Genomic DNA, 21,155 nt, shown 5'->3' on the forward strand with positions numbered 1-21,155 from the left:
AGACAGCATATATATGGGTTTTGTTTTTCTATCCATTCAGCCAGTCTATGTCTTTGGTTGGAGCATTTAATGCATTTACATTTAAGGTGATTTTTGATATGTATGTTCTATTACCATTTTCGTAATTGTTCTGGGTTTGTTATTGTAGGTGTTTTCCTTCTCTTGTGTTTCCTGCCTATAGAAGTTCCTTTAGCATTTGTTGTAAAGCTCATTTGGTGGTGCTGAATTTTCTTAGTTTTTGCTTGTCTGTAAAGGTTTTAATTTCTCTGTGAAATCTGAATGAGATCCTTGCTGGGTAGAATAATCTTGGTTGTAGGTTTTTCCCTTTTATCATTTTAAATGTGTCCTGCCACTCCCTTCTCGCTTGCAGAGTTTCTGCTGAAGGAAGAGCTGTTAACCTTATGGGCATTCCCATGTATATTATTTGTTGTTTTCCCCTTGCTGCTTTTAATATGCTTTCTTTATATTTAATTTTTGACAGTTTGATTAATATGTGCCTTGGCATATTTCTCCTTGGATTTATCCTTTATGTGACTCTCTGTGCTTCCTGAACTTATTTCCTTTCCCATATTAGGGAAGTTTTCAACTATAATCTCTTCCAATATTTTCTCAGTCCTTTTCTTTTTCTTTTCTTCTCCTGGGACCCCTATAATTTGAATGCTGGTACATTTAATGTTGTCCCAGAAGTCTCTGAGACTGTCCTCAGTTCTTTTCATTCTTTTTTCTTTATTTTTCTCTGCAGTAGTTATTTCCATTATTTTATCTTCTTGGTCACTTATGCATTCTTCTGCTTCAGTTAGTCTGTTATTGATTCCTTCTGGAGAATTTTTCATTTCATTTATTGTGTTGTTCACCATTGTTTCTTTGCTCTTTAGTTCTTCTAGGTCCTTGTTAAACATTTCTTCTATTTTCTCCAATCTATTTCCAAGATTTTGGATCATTTTTACTATCATCATTCTGAATACTTTTTCAGGTAGACTGTCTATTTCCTCTTCATTTGTTTGGTCTGCTGGGTTTCTACCTTGCTCCTTCATCTGCTGAATACTTCTCTGTCTTTCCATTTTGCTTAACTTACTGTATTTGGGGTCTTGTTTGCACAGGCTGCAGGTTCATACTTCCCGTTGTTTTTGGTGTCTGCCCCAAGTGGGTGAAGTTGGTTCAGTGGCTTGTGTAGGCTTCCTGGTGGAGGGGACTGGTGTCTGTGTTCTGGTGGGTGAGGCTGGTGGGTAGGATGGAGTCTAGTGGTGTGTTTTGGAGTGTCTTTGAACTTATTATGATTTTAGGCAGCCTCTCTGCTAATGGGTGGGGTTGTGTTCCTGTCTTGCTAGTTGTTTGGCATGGGGTGTTCAGCACTGAAACCTGCTGGTTGTTGAGTGGAGCTGGGTCTTAGTGTTGAGATGGAGATATCTGGGAGAGCTTTTGCCGTTTGATATTACATGGAGCCGGGAGGTCTCTGGTGGTCCAATGCCTTGAACTCAGCTCTCCCACCTCTAAGGCACAGGCCTGACACCCGGCCAGAGCACCAAGACCCTGTCAGCCACAAGGCTCAGAAGAAAAGGGAGAAGAAAAAAGACAGAAAGGAAAAATAAATAAAATAAAGTTATTAAAATAAAAAGTTTAAAGAAATATTATTAAAATTAAAAAATAGTAATAAATAAAAAGAGAGCAACCAATCCAATAATCCACCAGTGATAACAAGCACTAAAAACTAAACTAAGGTAAACATATAAATCAGAAACTAGTCAGTCACAGACAGCAAACCCCTAGTCTACAGTTGTTCCCAAAGTCCACTGCCTCAATTTTGGGATGATTCATTGTCTATTCAGGTATTCCAGAGATGCAGCATACATCAAGTTGATTGTGGAGATTTAATCCACTGCTCCTGAGGCTGCTGGGAGAGATTTCCCTTTCTCTTCTTTGTTCTCACAGCTCCTGTGGTTCAACTTTGGATTTGGCCCAGCCTCTGCTTGTAGGTCTCCTGAAGGCATCTGTTCTTCTCTCAGAGAGGACGAGGTTAAAGTAGCAGCTGATTAGGGGCTCTGGCTCACTCAGGCTGGGGGGAGGAAGGGGTACAGAATGTGGGGTGAGCCTGCGGTGGCAGAGGCTGGTGTGATGTTGTAACAGCCTGAGGTGCACCGTGTGTTCTCCCGGGGAAGTTGTCCCTGGATCACAGGACACTGGCAGTGGCAGTCTTCACAGGCTCCCGGGAGGGAAGGTGTGGAGAGTGACCTGTGCTTGCACACAGGCTTCTTGGTGGTGGCAGCAGCAGCCTTAGCATTTCATACCTGTCTCTGCTGTCCGCGCTGATAGCTGTGGCGTGCGCCCATCTCTGGAGCTGGTTTAGGTGGTGTACTGAATCCCCTCTCCTTGCGCACCCCGAAACAATGGTCTCTTGCCTCTTAGGCAGGTCCAGGCTTTCTCCAGGACTCCCTCCCTGCTAGCTGTGGTGCACTAGCCCCCTTCAGGCTGTGTTCATGCAGCCAACCCCATTCCTCTCCCTGGGGTCTGACCTCCAAAGCCCGAGCCTCAGGTCCCAGCCTCCGCTCCCAGCCTCCATCTGCCTCAGCAGGGGAGCAGACAAGCTTCTCGGGCTGGTGAGTGCTGTTTGGCACCTATCCTCTGTGAGGGAATCCCTCTGCTTTGACCTCTGCACCACTGTTGCTGTGCTCTCCTCTGTGACTCTGAAGCTTCCCCCTCCCACCTCCCCCTGTCCCCCCCAGTGAAGGGGCTTCCTAGTGTGTTAAAACTTTTCCTCCTTCACAGCTCCCTCCCAGAGGTGCAGGTCCCATTTCTATTCTTTTGTCTCTGTTTATTCTTTTCTCTTTTGCCCTACCCAGGTATGTGGGAAGTTTCTTGTCTTTTGGGAAGTCTGAGGTCTTCTGCCAACCATTCAGTAGGTGTCCTGTAGGAGTTGTTCCACATGTAGATGTATTTTTGATGTATTTGTGGGGAAGATCTCCACGTCTTACTCCTCCGCCATCTTGAAAATCTATTTCTATAGCAATAGTTTTTGGATTTGTCTCCTAGAGTAATGGAAATAAAAGCAAAAATAAACAAATGGTACCTAATTAAACATAAAAGCTTTTACACAGCAAAGGAAGCTATTGACAAAACAAAAACACACCCTACTAAATGGGAGAAAATATTTCCAAATGATATGACTGATAAAGTGTTAATATCCAAAATATATGAACAGCTCATACAAATCAACATCAGAAAAACAAACAACCCAACCAAAAAGTGAGCAGAAGACCTGAACAGAGATTTTTTCCAAAGAAGACATGCAGATGGACAACAGGCACTTGAAAAGATGCTCAACATCACTAATCATCAATGAAATGTAAATCAAAACCACAATGATATATCATCTCACACCTATTAGAATGACTATCATCAAAAAGAACACAAACACAAATAAATGTTCACAAGGATATAGATAAAAGGGAACCCTTGTACACTGTTGGTGTAGCCACTGTGGAAACCAGGTTTCTCAAAAAATTAAAATAGAACTACCATATGATGTAGCAATTCCACTCCTGGGTATATGTCCGAAAAACACAAAAACACTAATTTGAAAAGATACATTCACCCTAATGTTCATAGCAGCATTGCTTACAATTGCCAAGATATAGAAACCACCTAAGTGTCCATCAACAGATGAATGGATAAAGAATATGTGGTGCATATATACCCACACACATAATGATATACTACTCAGCCATTAAAAAGAGTGAAAATTTGCCATCTGCAACAACATGTATGGACTTGGAGGGTATTGCACCAAGTGAAATAAGTCAGACAGAGACAGACAAATACTGTATGATATCACTTATATGTGCAACATAAAAAATAAAAGAAACTAGTGAATATAACAACAACAACAGAAAAAACACTGGACTCACAGATGTAGAAAGCAAACTAATGCTTATCAGTGGGGACAGAGAAAGGGGGAGGGGTAATATAGGGGTAAGGAATTAAGAGGTACAAACTATTATGTATAAAATAAGCTACAAGGGTATATTTTACAACACATATATATATATATCCTGGAATATAGCCAGGATTTTACAATAACTACAAATTGAGTATAACCTTTAAAAATTGTGAATCACTACATTGTGCACCTATAACTTATACAATATTGTACATCAATTATAATTCAATTTAAAAGAAATGATATGTAACAATCTTCTAATTGGCCTGACACCCCACAATGCAGCATGCCAGTTCTGATAGAAATTTTAATTCCAAGTAGCCCTAGAATTGCTTAAACCACTACCTTTCTCTACTTCCAGCATTTTTTAAACAAACTAGTCCAATCAGGATGGCAGTTTAAATTGGTTGCTTCCTGGTAATGGCTCACACAACTAGGAACATTTAAACCCCTTTGTCTGCTGACAAGATGGGCTTGGTTCTCCTGTAATGGGTACAGCCAAGTTCCTCCTCCTTGTCAATACTCAATATCCTTGAATACAACTTTGCAGCTGCCTGATGTTCAGATTCATTCTTTCCTGAGAATTTGTTTTCTCAATTATCACTCTTATTGTCTCAAATGGTGTCTGCCTTCTCCCCCAAGTGAGCCAGTCAGCTGGAACCCAGCATGGATGAGGTTCCCATGGCATGGGCTGTGCCCTTCCCAGACTGCAGAAGTTCTTGCTGGGGGTAATTTTGGTGGTTATTCCCGCCTGGCCCTTTCTAAGCAGCCAGGCTTAGAACTATTCTAAACAGCATTTACCCAAGAAAACTGCTCATCAAGGAAATAAATCCAAATGATATCTTCAAACTCAGGTGCCACTACCCCATGCATTCCAACAAGACAGCCCATCTGCGATGGTTTCTGCACTGCATTCCCTGTATAAGCAAAGCTGTTCCAGAGTGCATGTCACAGAGTTTATTCAGGAAACCAGATGCCTGGATCTGTATCTTGTGCTTCAAGGGTCACTTACTTTCTCCCACCAGCAAGGCTAGGAGGACTTCATCCGAAAAATGACATTGCTGTACTCAACCGTCCTTTGTGGAAGAGTCTCTAGCTCTTGTAGAAACAATTCTGCCACATCTCTCATCATGTGCATTTTAGATGAGAAAGGTTAAAGCAGCTAACCAGATTTTGTTAAAATATGTGGACAAACATGCTCAAAATCCTGATACTGGACAGTGGAAATGATTTAATTGTTTAATATTATAAGTGAACATGTGTGATTAATTTTATTATTATTAAGGAGATGATTCAAGGAGCAGTTTCTAGGCTGCATTGCTAAAGGGTGTGTCTGTCAAGAAGTTTTGCAATTTAGCCAAATTAGATAACACAACAGATTGTTTCTTCTCTAGTTAGAAAAGCAAGGACAATATACTAAGCTATAGGTCTGAAGGATGATTAAACATAGAGAAAAATGAGGAGGAAATGCGGATCCATCAGAAGCCATTTTCCAACTTCCCACAGTTGCAAAAAGAGAATCTTTCTCTTAGAAAGTGGTGAAAAAAAATTGTATTGGGTACGATAGAGGCTGTAAAGACTAAAACTTGTTCACATTCTGAGGGATTTTTTTTTCTTGTTTTAATTAGTCTTTTACAATTAAAGAAAACATTTCTAGACCAACACATCATAAATCCACTAGACCAGGATTTGACAAACTTTTTCTCCAAAGAATCAGATAGTAAGTAGTTTAGACTTTTGGGCTAGACCCAAAAGTCTAAACTCTGCTCAACTCTCCCACTGCAGCAGGTAAGAACCACAGACACTATGCTTAACAAAGGCACAGGGCTGCCTTCCAGCAAAACTTTATTTATAAAAGCAAAGAGCTGGATTTATCCGACACATGGTAGTTAGCTAACCCCTGCCCCAGACTCTAAGTTTGTTGATGGCAAGGACCTGTATTCCCAAGGCCTGGTACTCAATAAATATTTGTGAATGATATTTTTAAAAATTGGAACTTTGGACCTCATTCTACCATTGTGTGACCTTGACCAAGTCATTTCATCTTCTAGAGCCTCAGTTTTTGGAAATATAAAATGGAAAAAGTAATGTTGCTTCTACCTGTTTATAACAACAAAAATCACCAACATTCTCTATAAAAGTACCATATGAAGTTGTGTTTTACATGTGTGTCCTCATTTAATCCTCCCAACAACTCTACATTATCTCCATTTTGTCAGGTAAAGAAACAAAGAACACAGAGAGTTTAAATTGTTTCAGGTCACATAGTAAATGATAGAACTGAGACTCAAACTCTGGAGTCTGCTCAGTTAATCACTTCCCACTGCTTTATTTTCCCTAAGCTTAGAAACGAAAATGAGCTATTACAAAGAGTTGTTTGTTTTTCTGTATTTTGTAAATCGTGGAACTGTCTTGATCTGTAGGACCAACAACTTTTTATACTTAGCTGTCTAATCCTCTTGAGCTCATATGATTGTTCAGCCACCGTCACCGGGGAAGAGAAGGGAATAGGGGATAAATCATGTAAGGTCTTTTGGTGGCAAGCCAATGCTGCTGAACTAATGCAAAAGGTCGGAGATGGGGGCAAGATTTATTAGAAAAATACTACGTAGCTCATGGACTGAGGAAGAGCTGAACAAGGCCTTGTGTGGAAGACTGTACAACAGGAACTTGGGGACATTGACCATGAAACAATAGGTTGAAAACACCTCCTGCCTCTAAGAATCTCAGCTCATGTTTCAAATTCCTGGGAAAGAGAATCTCTCCTGTCCAGCTACATCAGGCATTTCTACCCTTACGTTAATCGACTCTGGCCAAGGAACAAAACTGGCGGCAATGTTACAACCATAGATGGAACCAGAAAACCCTCCATCAGTAATTCTACCATAAGTGGAAAGCCAAACTTCCACACCATGTTCTGTTTCCACCTGACTCTACCTGCTTCACATTGCTCTGTTGTGACATTTTGGCTTGCAAATAAGAGCATTAGACACTTAATGTTTCCTCTAATCCTCTGTTAAAGGCCCCCAAACCCACAAAGGTGTTTAGTTAAAGTTCCAAATGCTTCCACTCTCCCATATTTGACCTTCTACTGCTTCCACCTATATCCTCCATACACTGCTTCTTGCCACCATCATCAATCTTTTGATCAGATGATCTGTTGATGCCAGTAATCTTTGATCAGCCCTGTTCACCTCTCCCATTATCACATATAAACATGTTGATAGCAAAACTATCATGCTTGCTTGTTTCTAGGTTACCCACAGCAATGAAATTAATTCCCAAGACTCCAGTTTTGTATAAATCTCTGTGTTTTACAATTTCTATGGTTAAAAATGTAGCCTTAGTGTCATGACTATATTTTAGCACAAAATGGGATCATTCTTCTTATTTGTTTTTGTTTTACAAATGAATTCTTTTTTTTTTTATCCTGTGTCAATATCTTTTTTTTTAACATCTTTATTGGAGTATAACTGCTTTACAATGTTGTGTTAGTTTCTGCTGTATAACAAAGTGACTCAGCTATATGCATACATATATCCCCATATCTCCTCCCTCTTGCATCTCCCTCCCACCCTCCTTACCCCACCCCTCTAGGTGGTCACAAAGCACTGAGCTGATCTCCTCTGTGATGCAGCTGCTTCCCACTAGCTATCTATTTTACATTACAAATGAATTCTTAACTTAATTATTTCGACAATAATTGTTAGCACTCGAGCACTAATTTCCGATCCGCACAATAACAGAATGCCTGTTGGACAGATGACTGCCCTTCTTGGGTCAAGCGTGGTTTTGTTTCCATCACACTGGGAGTCTGAGTCTTTGGGAAAGTATTGAGATACATGTGAACTATGGAAGGTTGGAAAATCTGTTTTAACTGCCGCTTCTCCCTTTTCCTGAATTTGTAGTTGCATTTCTGCCCCTCTGTACTTCACTCCTCAGCCCAGAACAACCTGTTCCTTTCTACAAGCCAACAGCTTCCGCATTCCACCAGGAAACAGGGCCTGGAATCCAGGGGGAGCATAGAGCCTTGTGCCACAGAATATCTGGAAGGATTTTAAAGAGTCTGGGGACATTTCAATCCTTGGTGTTCTGTACAGTTCAGCTGTTGGTATTTTTTCCTTCAGACCTTTAAATTATTATGCCAAAAATGAAGATATTTCTAACTAATAATAATCACTTCAGTGTATGATCTTAAACTAGGCACTTTGCTGAGGACTTGACAAGCATTATCTCATTTGATTCTTACTAAAACCCTAGGTTCACATTATAGATGAGGAAACCAAGGTTTACAGAGGTTCGTAACTTGCTACATCACACAGCTAATAAGAGGGCGGCATGAGATTTGAATCCAGATTTGATGCCAATGCCTGAATTCCAAATCTTCTGCAGTTTCTTCATTCTTACTTTGTGACTTGCTTTGACAATTACCATTATAAAATGTCATTTAGAAAAATGGCTTATAGGGAATTCCCTAATGGTCCAGTGGTTAGGACTCTGTGCTTTCACTGCCATGGTGCGGGGTTCAATCCCTGGTCAGGGAACTAAGATCCCGCAAGCCCCATGATGCCACCAAAAAAATAAATAAAATAAAAAATGACATAATAATTTTCTATCTTTTCCCCCAGAAGATTATTACGCTTAATTCTATAGTTACCTTCCTACATCCAGACAAAAATCATATCTCTAATTTCACCATGGAAATCAATGAATAAGTAGAATTAATTCTTTTATTCAATTTGTATTTATTGCTTTCTTGTTATGTGCCAGGTCCTGTGCTAGGCTCTATGACAAAGATAGGAATAAATGATCTCTTTCTTCAATTTGGAGGGCAAGGCACTAGAAAAGAGAGAGAAGAAGAGAGAGAAAAAAATGAAAGAGACTAAGAATTGATTAAAAAAAATTGTTAGCGTTACTATTCAAAAAAATTTAATCAAATTTTACTCTGCAGACCACTTTTCAAGGTTGATTTTAGTCTTTAAACGTTATCCTGTAAGTATAGAAATACCTTACGTTCTTACTGTACAGGCCTTTCTGAGATACTGGTTTCTGCAAAGAAATGTAGATTCTTTTCAACAAAATGTCATAGCGTACCCTCTGTAATTCATTCATCACTATTAACCAATTGAAAACTGCCCCATTGTTATAAATTCTTACAAATTTTGATGGACAAAGGAATGGAATTGACTTATAGACAAGGCAAGTGTACAGACTATTAAAAGCTAAAGAAAATGAATTTTGAAAAAAAATAAAATGCATGATAAAAAGCACATGAAATGAATGAAAAAGAAAAAAAATGAATTTTGTCTTCAAGACTGGGGTTAGTGTGGGAAATTACAGCAGTATTAACCTAAGAAATATCAACACCATATCCTCAGAAACCTAGACTTGCTTAATACTAACAGAGGGTCAAAGTTCATTACAGCCAATATCACAGTAAAATTTTCAGAATGACACCAAGAATTTGACTGTTTTTCTTTTTTCAATAATAGGGACATCATTAAATTCTGCAGACAGAATCTAGGGTAGAAGTTAGTCCTCTGTATTTTAACATGAGTAACAGAGGAACAAAGTACTTAAGGAAATTTTTAAATCTTCCTTTTTTCCCTTATGTTTATAATTGAGCAAAATAATTATGCAAAATAACAAAGTCTAAGCCAACTAGGATTTTTAGGCTCTCTCCCAGAGTTAATTGTAGTTAAAATTATTTTTTTCGCTCCTAAATGGGGTTTTTCCCCCCTTGTTTGTTTGATTTTTGTTTTCTTTTCTTTAAATTTATGTTCCCTTTGCACATTCCACTTATGCCAGGTTTGGGAGGGGAAAACACCTCCCAATAATTCTGCAGGATGGTTGATTGCTGTCTTTGGTTGATCAGGATGAGTTTCCAGTAAAGCATCCAAAAATGTTGGATGCCTCTCAGTAAAACCTTCAAATCCTTAGAGGTGTTCCTCCTCGCTAAAACAACAGACCATAAAGTTCGCTTTATGCAAGTAGATTTATGTCTCTCTTTGTACTCAAACACAACCATAAAGGTTTATCTTCTGATCAGAGGGGAAAAAAATAAACAAAGCAACAAAGTTCTCCCCAAACGAGAGTGTATGAGCCAAACTAACAAGGCTTTTGTTCTTTCCAGGTTAACAAGAACTAGGAAGAAAGGAAAAAAGTAGGTCTAGGACGCAAGGAGGCTCCACGCTTTTTTATGTGACTTTGATTCCTGATCAGCAAACTTCAGTGTGTGTTATAAATCTTGAGGATTTATATTATTAACCCAACAAGAATTTTTACAATCAGGGAACGTTTGTCTGGCTTCCCCCTCACCTCCTCCCTCCCCACCCATCCCCCCAACCAGCACACACAATTTTTGTAGAATATTTTGTTGGCTATAATTAAACTATGTGTGTTAATTAGGATTAGATTTTAAATGCACTGCTTGGGAAGTTGAAAAATACAGGATCTGAATGAGCCCAAATTGAGATGACACTTGAATTTTCGCAGATGTTTCCATAATCCTAATTTCAAATTGATTGTACTTCCTGAACAGTGAGAAGCCATTTTCAGTTATTTATTCAGACGTGTGCACTACTTTTCCCTCTGCCAGTGGGTAGAAAATATCTAGCACTTTCATTAACTCCTTCAAATAAACTGATTTCTGAGGCAGGTTTTAATGGGAGTGATGCCAAATCAGACCCACCTGCTCCTAGGTCACTCCAGAGCCCACGTAAGGGGCCCAAGCAGAAATCTGGAGCCCAGCAATTTCCCTCCTGCCTTCCCCCTCATGATGGGTTCAGCTGGCTTCTGACTGTCGTGGCTCACTAGGCCAGGGAAAAAGCAGAGAGAGGAAAAAAGAACTTCCCAAATTATCGGCTACCAGCAGCCCATAATACGTGACACTTGATTCAGCCGCAAAGATGTGCAGCATACTATGCTACATAAGCCCAGGGTTTGGACCCAGAAACAGGGCCACCTGTAAAACACATTCCCAAATAAATGGCCCATAAAAAAGATAAGCCCCCGCCAAATCTAAATGTGTCGGTACCAAGTGGCATTTCAGCGAAAGCTGAAAACCCACCACCAGACTTGCAATATATCTGAAAGAAAGCATTGTCTTCTCTTTGTCTATGTGGGTTTGTTGCAGTTTCTCTCTACCTTTTATTTTATGTTCAACCCACAATCCAGAAAGGCTTCAGAAATCCTGCCTTGGAAGCAACTCCATTCCCCTGACAAGTCTACTATTTGATTATAATTCCTCGCAGATTTCCTGTTAGGGGGGCCTCTGCTGAATTAGAAGCATCTTGCCTTCTTCCACCTGTAACGATTTCCCACTCAACTGTAAGACAATGGCCATGATTGATCTAATGAGGGACTGGAAAATCCAGCTGATTGCTATAAATAGTTGAAAGCAAAAACTTGTGCTTGGCTTCCCAAAGAATTTCTCATCAACTCTGGTACCCTAACCTAAATAGGTAAGCAGCCTCCTGGCAAATTAGGTGAGACACTTAAGCTTTATCTTGGTGGGAGTTTATCCAGAGGGCAAGGCAGAATTCAAGCCGAGAGAGATGACTGACAGAACATTCACGTTTTAAAGCAACAATCATATGTCATCCTATATGTCTCATGAAGGCAAAATTCATTTTTTTAAACAGAAAACAGTTTGAATAAATGCAAGTGTGCGTGAGACCAAACTGAGTTTTTTTAATGGCTGTTATTTTTTAAATATTTGAAGTCCAGTGGAAAGTCTTTGTGCATTCATTTGTTAAAGAAAATAGCATGCTGTAAAGGTACGTTAAAGTAATTCACATAAAGTCCCCTGGAAATCATATAATTTTTTTCCTCCTTCCGTCTTTTAGGACTGTGTTTCTCTTTTTTTTGTTTGTTTTAAGGAGTTGATTTCTTTTTTATTTATTTATTTATTTTTGGCTGCATTGGGTCTTTGTTGCGGTGTGCAGGCTTCTCATTGTAGTGGCTTCTCTTGTTGCGGAACACGGGCTGTAGGCACGCGGGCTTCAGTAGTTGTGGTACGTGGGCTCAGTGGTTGTGGCTTGCAGGCTCAGTAGTTGTGGTGCACGGGCTTAGTTGCTCTGCAGCATGTGGGATCTTCCCGGAGCAGGGCTCCAACCCATGTCCCCTGCATTGGCAGGCGGATTCTTAACCACTGAGCCACCAGGGAAGCCCGAGACTGTGTTTCTTAATCGAAGTTGCATGTTAGAATCATCTGATGCCAAGCCATTCCCCAGATCAATTACATCAAAGTACAGGGCTTGGAATCCAGGAATCACTTTTTTAACTTCCAGGTGATTCTAATGGGCATCCAAGTTTGAGAACCAGTTATTGTACTAGAGAGTCTCCAATAATAGCATGGAGAAATGTTTTCCTCCTGGCCGATGTGCAGTAGAAAAAGGGTCAAGTAAAACTGTCCCTACCTCCGTACCTCTTGCCCGGGAGTTAACTGGGGATTAAGAGTTCATCATATGCATGCCTGGCCTCACTCTTGGTCGCTGCTAGAGCCTCTGGGGGTCACTTCCACCCCTTGGATATGGCCCCAGAGTGTTTAAGTAACTTGCCTTAAGACCACTAGCCAGTAAGTGGCACAACCAGATTTCAGATCAGGCCAGTGCTGGCCCCAGAGTCCATGCTTTTTATCATTCCCAAAACAAAGGTGGAATGCTGGGAGTCCATGAGCCATACCTAGCCCAAGACATGCTTTATTTCGCTCACACAGAAGTCTAAAAGTGTTTAATGTGTGTGCCTATATGGTGAATGTGTGATCTTCAGTTTGTTTTAATCCCATCTACTCCCGACTTTCTTCCCCTTGAGCATATTTTAATCATTTAACAGCTTGGCCTCTGTTGGCATTTGATTTCACATTCCTGGGCTAAGACAAGAGGGACATTTAAAACTATAGTGAAGTCACGAAAACGTGAATGCTGCCACATACTTCCCTACATTACACGTTGATTGATAAAGACTAAAGTCACCCATTCCTATCTGGAACTGATGCTCCTTACCAGTGCATTCAGTTGTTCACTTGTTCATTCGCTCATTCGCTTCCCGCTAGGTAGAAGACACTTTGTAAGGAGTAGTAATCCAAAAGGACAGGAATGAACATGTATGTTCCATTAAGTTCCAGGCATTTAGCTGGGCATTTTGCAGACATTTTTTCAGCTAACATTTGATCCATTCAGCAACCCATCTGATATACTACTAGTATGAATATTTTACTGATACAGCGAACTGAGAGTATGAGAAGCTGAGGCATTTTCATTCCTTTATTTAATAAATATGAACGAGCAACCGCCTCATGTTACTGTTCTAGATGATGGTGACCCGAGTTTGAACAAAACCGTTCATTGCTGATTCTCCATCAGCTGGAGCCATCTCGTATCAGCTTGCAAGAGCTGATTATTAGAATTTCAAGAATTTTGCAAGCCAGTTGTTAAGTTATGGGTAACTTAAAATCAGTCACGTCAGAAGTATCTACATCATGGAAAGCAAGTAAAACTATAAATCAGGACTTTTATTTTCTTGAGAGCCAGTCTACAATAGTTTATGAACTCTCAGAGTTTGAAATCAGAATCTAGACCTGAGTGCCTCTGAAACCAGGGCCATTTCTATTCTGTAGCTGAATAAGGAAGTCTCCGCGTTCAAGAAGGCTACAACAGGGAGAGGGAAACACATCAACCTCACGAACCCACACTCTGGTGTAGACGCCTGGATTTGAATCCCACCAGCTACTTACCAGCTGTGTGACCTTGAGGATGTAAGTTAATATCTCTTTGCCTGTTTCCTTCTCTACTAAGCAGGATAATAACAGTTACTTCACTGGGTTGTGTGAAGATTAGTCTTTATACTAATATATACACTTTAGTGTATATATTATACTTTATATATATAATTATAAATATAGTGTATATTTATAATATATATTTATAAATATAACATAAATTTATACTTTATATATCCCCTACATATAAAGGGGATAAAACATTGCCTATCACTTGGTAAGAATTGTGTAAATGTTAATTATTATTATTTAAAACAATAAAAACAGCAAATGAACATTTGTATTTGTACAAGTGTTTGTACCTGAGAGAGGAAAAGAGAAGATTTTGAGTGTATGTGGGAGAGAATGCTTTCTCTCATTCCCTTCCACTTTGTTAAATTGTATTAAAAGCTCTTATAACTTTTGAAAAATTGCAGGAACCAACTGATTTGACTATGACTTTTCCATTGAAGTGGTCAAAGAGAAAACTGCCTCATCCGGCTGGAGATTCATTCAAATCCAATTTACACTGTATTCAATTTACATTGCTACATGCTAGCACAGGCTCACCAAGACTCCCAGAGAGTTGGAGAAACACAGAAGCTGGTGCCTTCTCTTTATCCACTGGCCTGACCATGCAAATCAGTCCATTTTTCATTCCACTTTTCTCTCATTCTTTGAAAGCAGGTATTTTGAGTATTTAAAAATGTTAAAGGGCTTCCCTGGTGGCGCAGTGGTTGAGAGTCCGCCTGCCGATGCAGGGGACACGGGTTCGTGCCCCGGTCTGGGAAGATCCCACATGCCGCGGAGCAGCTGGGCCCGTGAGCCATGGCCGCTGAGCCTGCGCGTCCGGAGCCTGTGCTCCGCAACGGGAGAGGCCACAACAGTGAGAGGCCCACATACCGCCAAAAAAAAAAAAAAAAAAAAAAAATGTTAAAAACTTATAATCAACAGTAGTGTGTCATTTGTTTTTTTCTTTTCTTTTTTTTATGTGATTTTTGTTTGTTGATTATACCAGCACTTTTTTTTTTAAAAAAAAGAACCATGTTGTTACAGGCCACTGAAATATATAAATATTGCTATTCAAAGCCATTCATCTGATGGGAACAATTCTTATATAAAGAGAGTTGAGAAGGGGAGAGAGGATCCAAGGAAAGGAGAGACATTTAGTCATCTATCAAGATGTGAGTCCCTGAACACAACTGATAACAGGCATGTTTGTTTCAATGAAAATTCAACAAGAAATAAGCTTTTATTTTAAAAATCATAGTTATGATAGGTTAATAATAAGAAAGACTTGAGCAATCTTTCCAGAAGTGGCCACATAATTTGTCAACTGAAGATTGAAAGTCTTGTTGTTGCTAATAAAGTAACTCAATCTTATATCCACAAAGATCAGCAAAAATGGCAACTTGGACTGTCCCAGAATTTAAGTCCATAAAGGGTGAGTGTGTCATATTTAGGGTTGTTTATTTCCTTAGATTTCAGATTAAGCAGTCATTACTTCAATCAAAATACTTAATATTATTACTTCATATAAAATGCTCCATAGCCTCTGTACACATCAAAGTGTATAATTTACACAAAAATCATTACTTGCCAATATTTGGGAAACTTGATAGTAAATCAAGATGCTATCTAGTCTAGCCAGCTAGAATGAAATTTCTTTTCTTCCTTCTCTGGGAACTGCTTTCTCTCAGCCTTTGTCAAAGACTTTGTCAAAATTTTAGGCTAGGTAGATGTGCAGTATATACTAATGATGTAGAATAACTTATTCTGAATGCTGTAATATCCCAATGTCCTGAAACTTTCTGCCTAGAATCTTAATGATATGATTCAACTCAGAGTCCAAAAGAAGGGAAAGTTATTGAAAAAGGTACAAAAAAGATTTAAACTAAAAGTTGGAGAAAGTTACATAGAACGAAATAAATTCTTGAACTGATAAGAGAATTAATGGTAACTTCTAAAGGAAGCAGGTTGAAAGTTTCTCTCTCTTCTTTCTCATAATCTCTTATTCTTTCTTTTGAAACTTTGAGCCATTTGGAGGATTTTTTGAAGACTAAAATTTTAAGGATTTGTTTTAGTTATGTTTTTAATCTTAAGAGTGACAAAATTTTGTGTGGTTCACCTCCACCCGAACCATCAACTGAATTTGTTGTTGTTGTTTACTGCAGTACTTTTATTTCCCTCACAATGACCAAATGTTGCTGGGACCAAGTGTTCTAACGTGACAGTAGAAAACCAACATTTGTTGTCATCTCTTAAAGAATTGGGAATTGCATACAAAAACCTTACATAAATTCAAAGGATGAATACATTTATAGGTGTAAATGCAAACCATTTTCCATCTCAAGGGAAGTAACAACCACCAGGTATTCTGGCAGGAAATTGTGAGGTAAGAAAGGAAAGTGGGTTCTAAGGTTGGGACCTTCCCAACCCTGTCAGACACCAAAGACAAATGCCAGCTGGCTCAGGACTCTTGCCAGCCTCTAAAGAAATCCTGGAATAAGCAGCTCTTACACACGAATACCCTGCACAGGTCAAGAAACTCATGGGCTCGCAAATTCTCATCAGGACCATGGGTTTTTCTTCCACAAACATGTTCTCACCTCGGCCAGATAGTGACGGAGCTGCATGTATTGGGGGTTTAAATCAAAGATACGTACAGGATATTAAACATAGACCAAAGGAACAGTTAACGTAAACAGAAGGTCAAAATCAGCAAGTTGTACAATCCAGGGCTGATAGCAGATACAAACTTCAAGGGCAAATTTCTTTTCAAAGGCTTATTCCAGTTTCATGAGGCTAGCATGAGGTGTGCACAGTTGCCAGGGCAAATTTATACTCTTGAACGAACTTATGCAGCAGTGGACGATGGAGGGGGCGGGCCTTGTCATACTCCTGCTTGCGGATCCACATCAACTGGAAAGCCAGGATGGAGCCCCCGGTCTGCACCTAGTACTTGTGTTCAGGCGGAGGGTTGCTTTTTTTTTTTTTTTTTTGCGGTACGCGGACCTCTCACTGTTGTGGCCTCTCTCGTTGTGGAGCACAGGCTCTGGACGCGCAGGCTCAGCGGCCATGGATCATGGGACCAGCCGCTCCGCGGCATGTGGGATCTTCCCGGATCGGGGCACGAACCCGTGTCCCCTCCATCGGCAGGCGGACTCTCAACCACTGCGCCACCAGGGAAGCCCAGGAGGGTTGATCTTGATCTTGATCTTGATCCTGCTGGGAGGCAGTGCCAATGATCTCCCTCTGCATCCTGCGGGCAGTGTGGGGTACATGATGGTCTCCCCAGACATCACCCTTCAGGATGGGGTTGAAGGTGATCTCCCGGATGCCACAGGACTCCATACCCAGGAGGAGGGCTGGAAGAGCACCTCTGGACCCCAGAACTGTTTACTGTGGATGCTGATCACCTGACGGTCGGGCAACTCGCAGCTGTTCACCAGGGAGGAGGAGGAAACAGCCGTGGCCATCTCCTGCTCCAACTCCAGGGCAACGTGGCAGAGCTGCCCCTTGATGTCACGCATGATTTCCCACTGGGCGTGATGGTGAAACAGCGGTCACACTTCGGGAGCATCTTCACGAGGTAGTCGGTCAGGTCCCGGCCACCGTAGTCCAGACGCAGGATGGCGTGGGGTGGGGGGGAGGCACGTACTCCTAGTAGATGGGCACAGTGTGGGTGACCCCATCTCCAGAGTCCAGGACAGTACCAGTGGTGCGGCCAGAGGCTACAGGGACAGCACAGCCTGCACGGTCATGCACACGGCCGGAGTGTTGAAGGTCTCGAAGGAGATCTGAGTCATCTTCTCAGGATGGGCCTCAGGGTTCAGGGGGGCCTCGGTCAGCAGCAGGAGGTGCTCCTTGGGGACCACACGCAGCTCATTGTAGAAGCTGTGGTTGGTGCCTATCTTCTCCATACCACGTCGTCCCAGTTGGTGATGATGCCGTGCTCCATGGGGCACTTGAGGGTCAGGATGCTGAGCTTCGCTCTGGGCTCATCACCCACGTGACTGTCCCAAGCCTACCGTGACACTCTGTTGTCAGGGGTGGCCGATGATGGACGGAAACTCACTCCCCCGAGAGGCGTCATCCCCAGTAAAGCCAGCTTTGCACGTGCCAGAGCGATCGCGGATGAGGGGCATAGAGATTTCTTCTTTGCTAGTGATGGGCCGAGGCAGCAGCAGCGTGGAGCAGCCAGAGGACCAGCAGAGGCTGTCTGGTGCGGCGAGTCTTCAACTAAATTTAACTGAGCAAACACTGCTGAAATGCCTAGGCTGTGTGGGATGTTTATGAGCCAGGGTCATACCTTCCAGAAGATTAGATGCTGACAGACACAGATACAGGCATCTTATACTTAGGAATGAAGGACACTGAGAATAACCGAATTAACATCTCTGAAGAACAGATTCTGTTGTTTCTATGTTCATTTTTTTCTGGTGATAAATGATTACAGAAAACCTGGAAAATTCAGAAAAGTCCTCCAAACACTAGAAACCCTCACCTACCCGCTGCCCCCCCGCCAGATAATCACCCCAGATGTTTTTGTTTGTTTGTTTGTTTGTTTTCCCAGATGTAAATATAGTCTGCTAACCTGAAAGAGATATGAACAAGGAAAGTTAAGCATGAAAACTGTGTTAAAGGCAGAGCTGATAACATTTGACAACTGATTGAATGTGCTGAGAAGGGAGTCAAGAATAACCATAATTTTTGGGCTTCCCTGGTGGCGCAGTGGTTGAGAGTCTGCCTGCCAATGCGCGGGACGCGGGTTCGTGCCCCAGTCCGGGAAGATCCCACATGCCGCGGAGTGGCTGGGCCCGTGAGCCATGGCCGCTGAGTCTGCGCGTCCGGAGCCTGTGCTCGGCAACAGGAGAGGCCGCAACCGTGAGAGGCCCACGTACCGCAATAAAATAAAATAAAATAAGATAAATAAAAAGAATAACCATAATTTTCAAAACCAAGCAACTTGGTGCACAGTGATGGAATAAACCACATAAGTAACTTGAGAAGAGCAGAAGGCTTCCAGGAAAGGAGAGGTGTCAGTTGAACTATTTGAAGTGGATGTAACAGCAGTAGAGTCACATGGAAATCCTAATAGATGGTTGGTTAGGTAGAATAAATACTACCAGTAATATTCTTAAGGTATTCATATTTAAGTTGGCCATTGAAATCTATTTTTAAAGATCACTCTAAACTATACATCACAAACTCTGAATTGTGCTGAGAATTAGAGACACTGAAATTACATTTTGAGCCTGATCATCAGCTCAGATGAATACATTATATATATATAGTGACCCTACCATTATCTTTGGTATAAAGTTATAAGAGATATGCAATGAATATTCCTCATTCATAAATAATTCTCACTAATGTTTACCAATAATTTCCAATCTCAAGCACCTATGAAAATATCAATTTATTAAAACTCCAAGCTCATGGGCCTTGTTCTGTTCTACAAATGAGACAACAATGTCACCAAGAACTGAAAGGTCTTAACAGTGAAAACAAGTCATATTGCTAGAACTGACACTTCGAAGCCTGGAGCCTAAACCACCCAAAAAATGCTTACTGAGCCACTGTGGCTACCAGTCTAAACAGGAAAGTTTGACAAGTATCCATTCTCACTCTTTTTCTTTTTTCAGACCCTTAAGGACTTTCTTTCTGCAGACTCAGTCGACTAGGATCCTATGCAAATAAATAAGTACCAGATACCATTGGTTATCTACTCAATTTTCATTTTCCCTTGTTCCTTGCTATCAGTTTCCTATTTTGTTCCTGTAGACCAGGACTTCAGACCTGGTGGATAACTTTTGATTGGCCTAAACCAATGAAGATAATTCACTTCATTTTGCTAATCATTGGTCTAGGTGAAGGCATGTGATACAATTCTGGTCAATGAGATGTAAGAGGAGTTATGTTTCTGGGTTCTGGAAGTGTTTGCCTCCTCAATAAAAAAGCATTGAGAGTAGAAAGACCATTTGCCCCCCACCTCTCTCCATCCCTCTGGGGACACGATTATTTTGATCTTCAGCAGCCATTTTCAACCATATGAAAAAAAAATCAGAAATATGATGAGGATAGCAGTACAACAAAAATCAGAAAGTCATAGATCTTTTATGACATCTCTAGAATGAGCTACCAACCCTGGAATTTATACCGCCGAACTTTCTGTTATGCTTAACCATTAATTGACTTTATACTTGAAGCTATTGTCAGCTATAGCTTGCAGTGAAGAGCAATCCTAATACTGTTTGTAAAGCACCTTGCATAGCGGAGGCACTCAACAGATTTTAATTTAAATAAAATTAATAGACAATCCAAAGATCACTAGGCTCAGAGGCACATTGTAGAGCTCAGATTTAGTCTAGCTGAAGAGTATGTCTGGGATAGAGACCCAAGTCCCAAAGTCCAGCATCCTTCGCGTAACACCAGCTTGCTCATTACCTATATCAGGGTGTTGGCTTTTGTTTTTAGATTTGTTCTTCAAGTGGTTGGATGCATGCCTTGAAACAGACCAGGTTGCTGAGTTCCTGCAAGCTCCGCCCCCCCTTCTACATGACTGGACACTCTTCATCAGACTAATTTTCACTCCTCTGAGCATCGCTATGTACCATCATTCACCACTACATCTTCTCTTCCTGCTTCTTTCTATGGCCTTAAGAACAACCATGTTGGAGTGGAATAAACCGGAGCCTAGCAGGGTAAGAGAAATGGAAAAGGAACAGAGGCCTGAATAGTCCATCAGCTGGCTAATCCATCTGTGAATAGTTCATAAACTGACTAATCTGACCCTACCATCCTGCCTATATATCTAGTAAAAAAGAAAGGAGCCTTCAGGCAGCTAGCCTTTTCACTTCTTCCAACGAGTTCCAATATCTCAGGGCAAAGCCAAGAACTGTTCCCACCACCACCACATCCACGGGGCATGGAAGAGACAGACATTCAGTTATATGGTCTTCTCTGTGGTTTCACTGGTGACAGTAAAATACTTCAGGCAGAGGAAACAAAACATCAAAGGATTCAAAGGAAATGAGGTCATCAGAATCAAGTCCCCAGTGTTCCCGGGAAGAGAATATTCATGGTTGAGAAAAAAGACACAAAAACAAAACATTTCAAAATCTGATTCTAGATCTTCCTTCCTTCTCAAGGACAAAAGTATGCATTTCTCAGTCCCTTCTGTGGGCTCACAGAATAGAGATCCCAAGTCATAGAAAAGGAAAACAAGACTGCAACTTTTTGTTAACCTGGTTTGGAAAGATAGGTAAACACCAGTGTTATCTGTTATTGATGTGCTATCTGTCTTTGATATGGGAAGTCTACATTCTAGGGAGAAAAAGTTTGATCCATAGAATGTCCCCAGGTAGCTGATAATGGGACAGTGACATAAGAGAGATTTTTTTAAAATTTGGTGAGATTGGGAATCAGGTAACCAGTATCCACATCAAAACTTTGAAG

The 21,155-nt window shown here is 40.9% G+C and overlaps 1 pseudogene; it reads right to left on the bottom strand.

Moving 5' to 3' along the window:
• Positions 1-4,720: 4,720 nt before the first annotated feature.
• The window catches only part of LOC113609340 (actin-104-like), a 189,206-nt pseudogene continuing 172,771 nt past the window's right edge, over positions 4,721-21,155 (bottom strand).

This window comes from Aethalodelphis obliquidens, unplaced genomic scaffold (assembly GCF_003676395.1).
Source record: "Aethalodelphis obliquidens isolate GAN/ISIS:26980383/991018 unplaced genomic scaffold, ASM367639v1 scaffold56, whole genome shotgun sequence".
Lineage (NCBI taxonomy): Eukaryota > Metazoa > Chordata > Mammalia > Artiodactyla > Delphinidae > Aethalodelphis > Aethalodelphis obliquidens.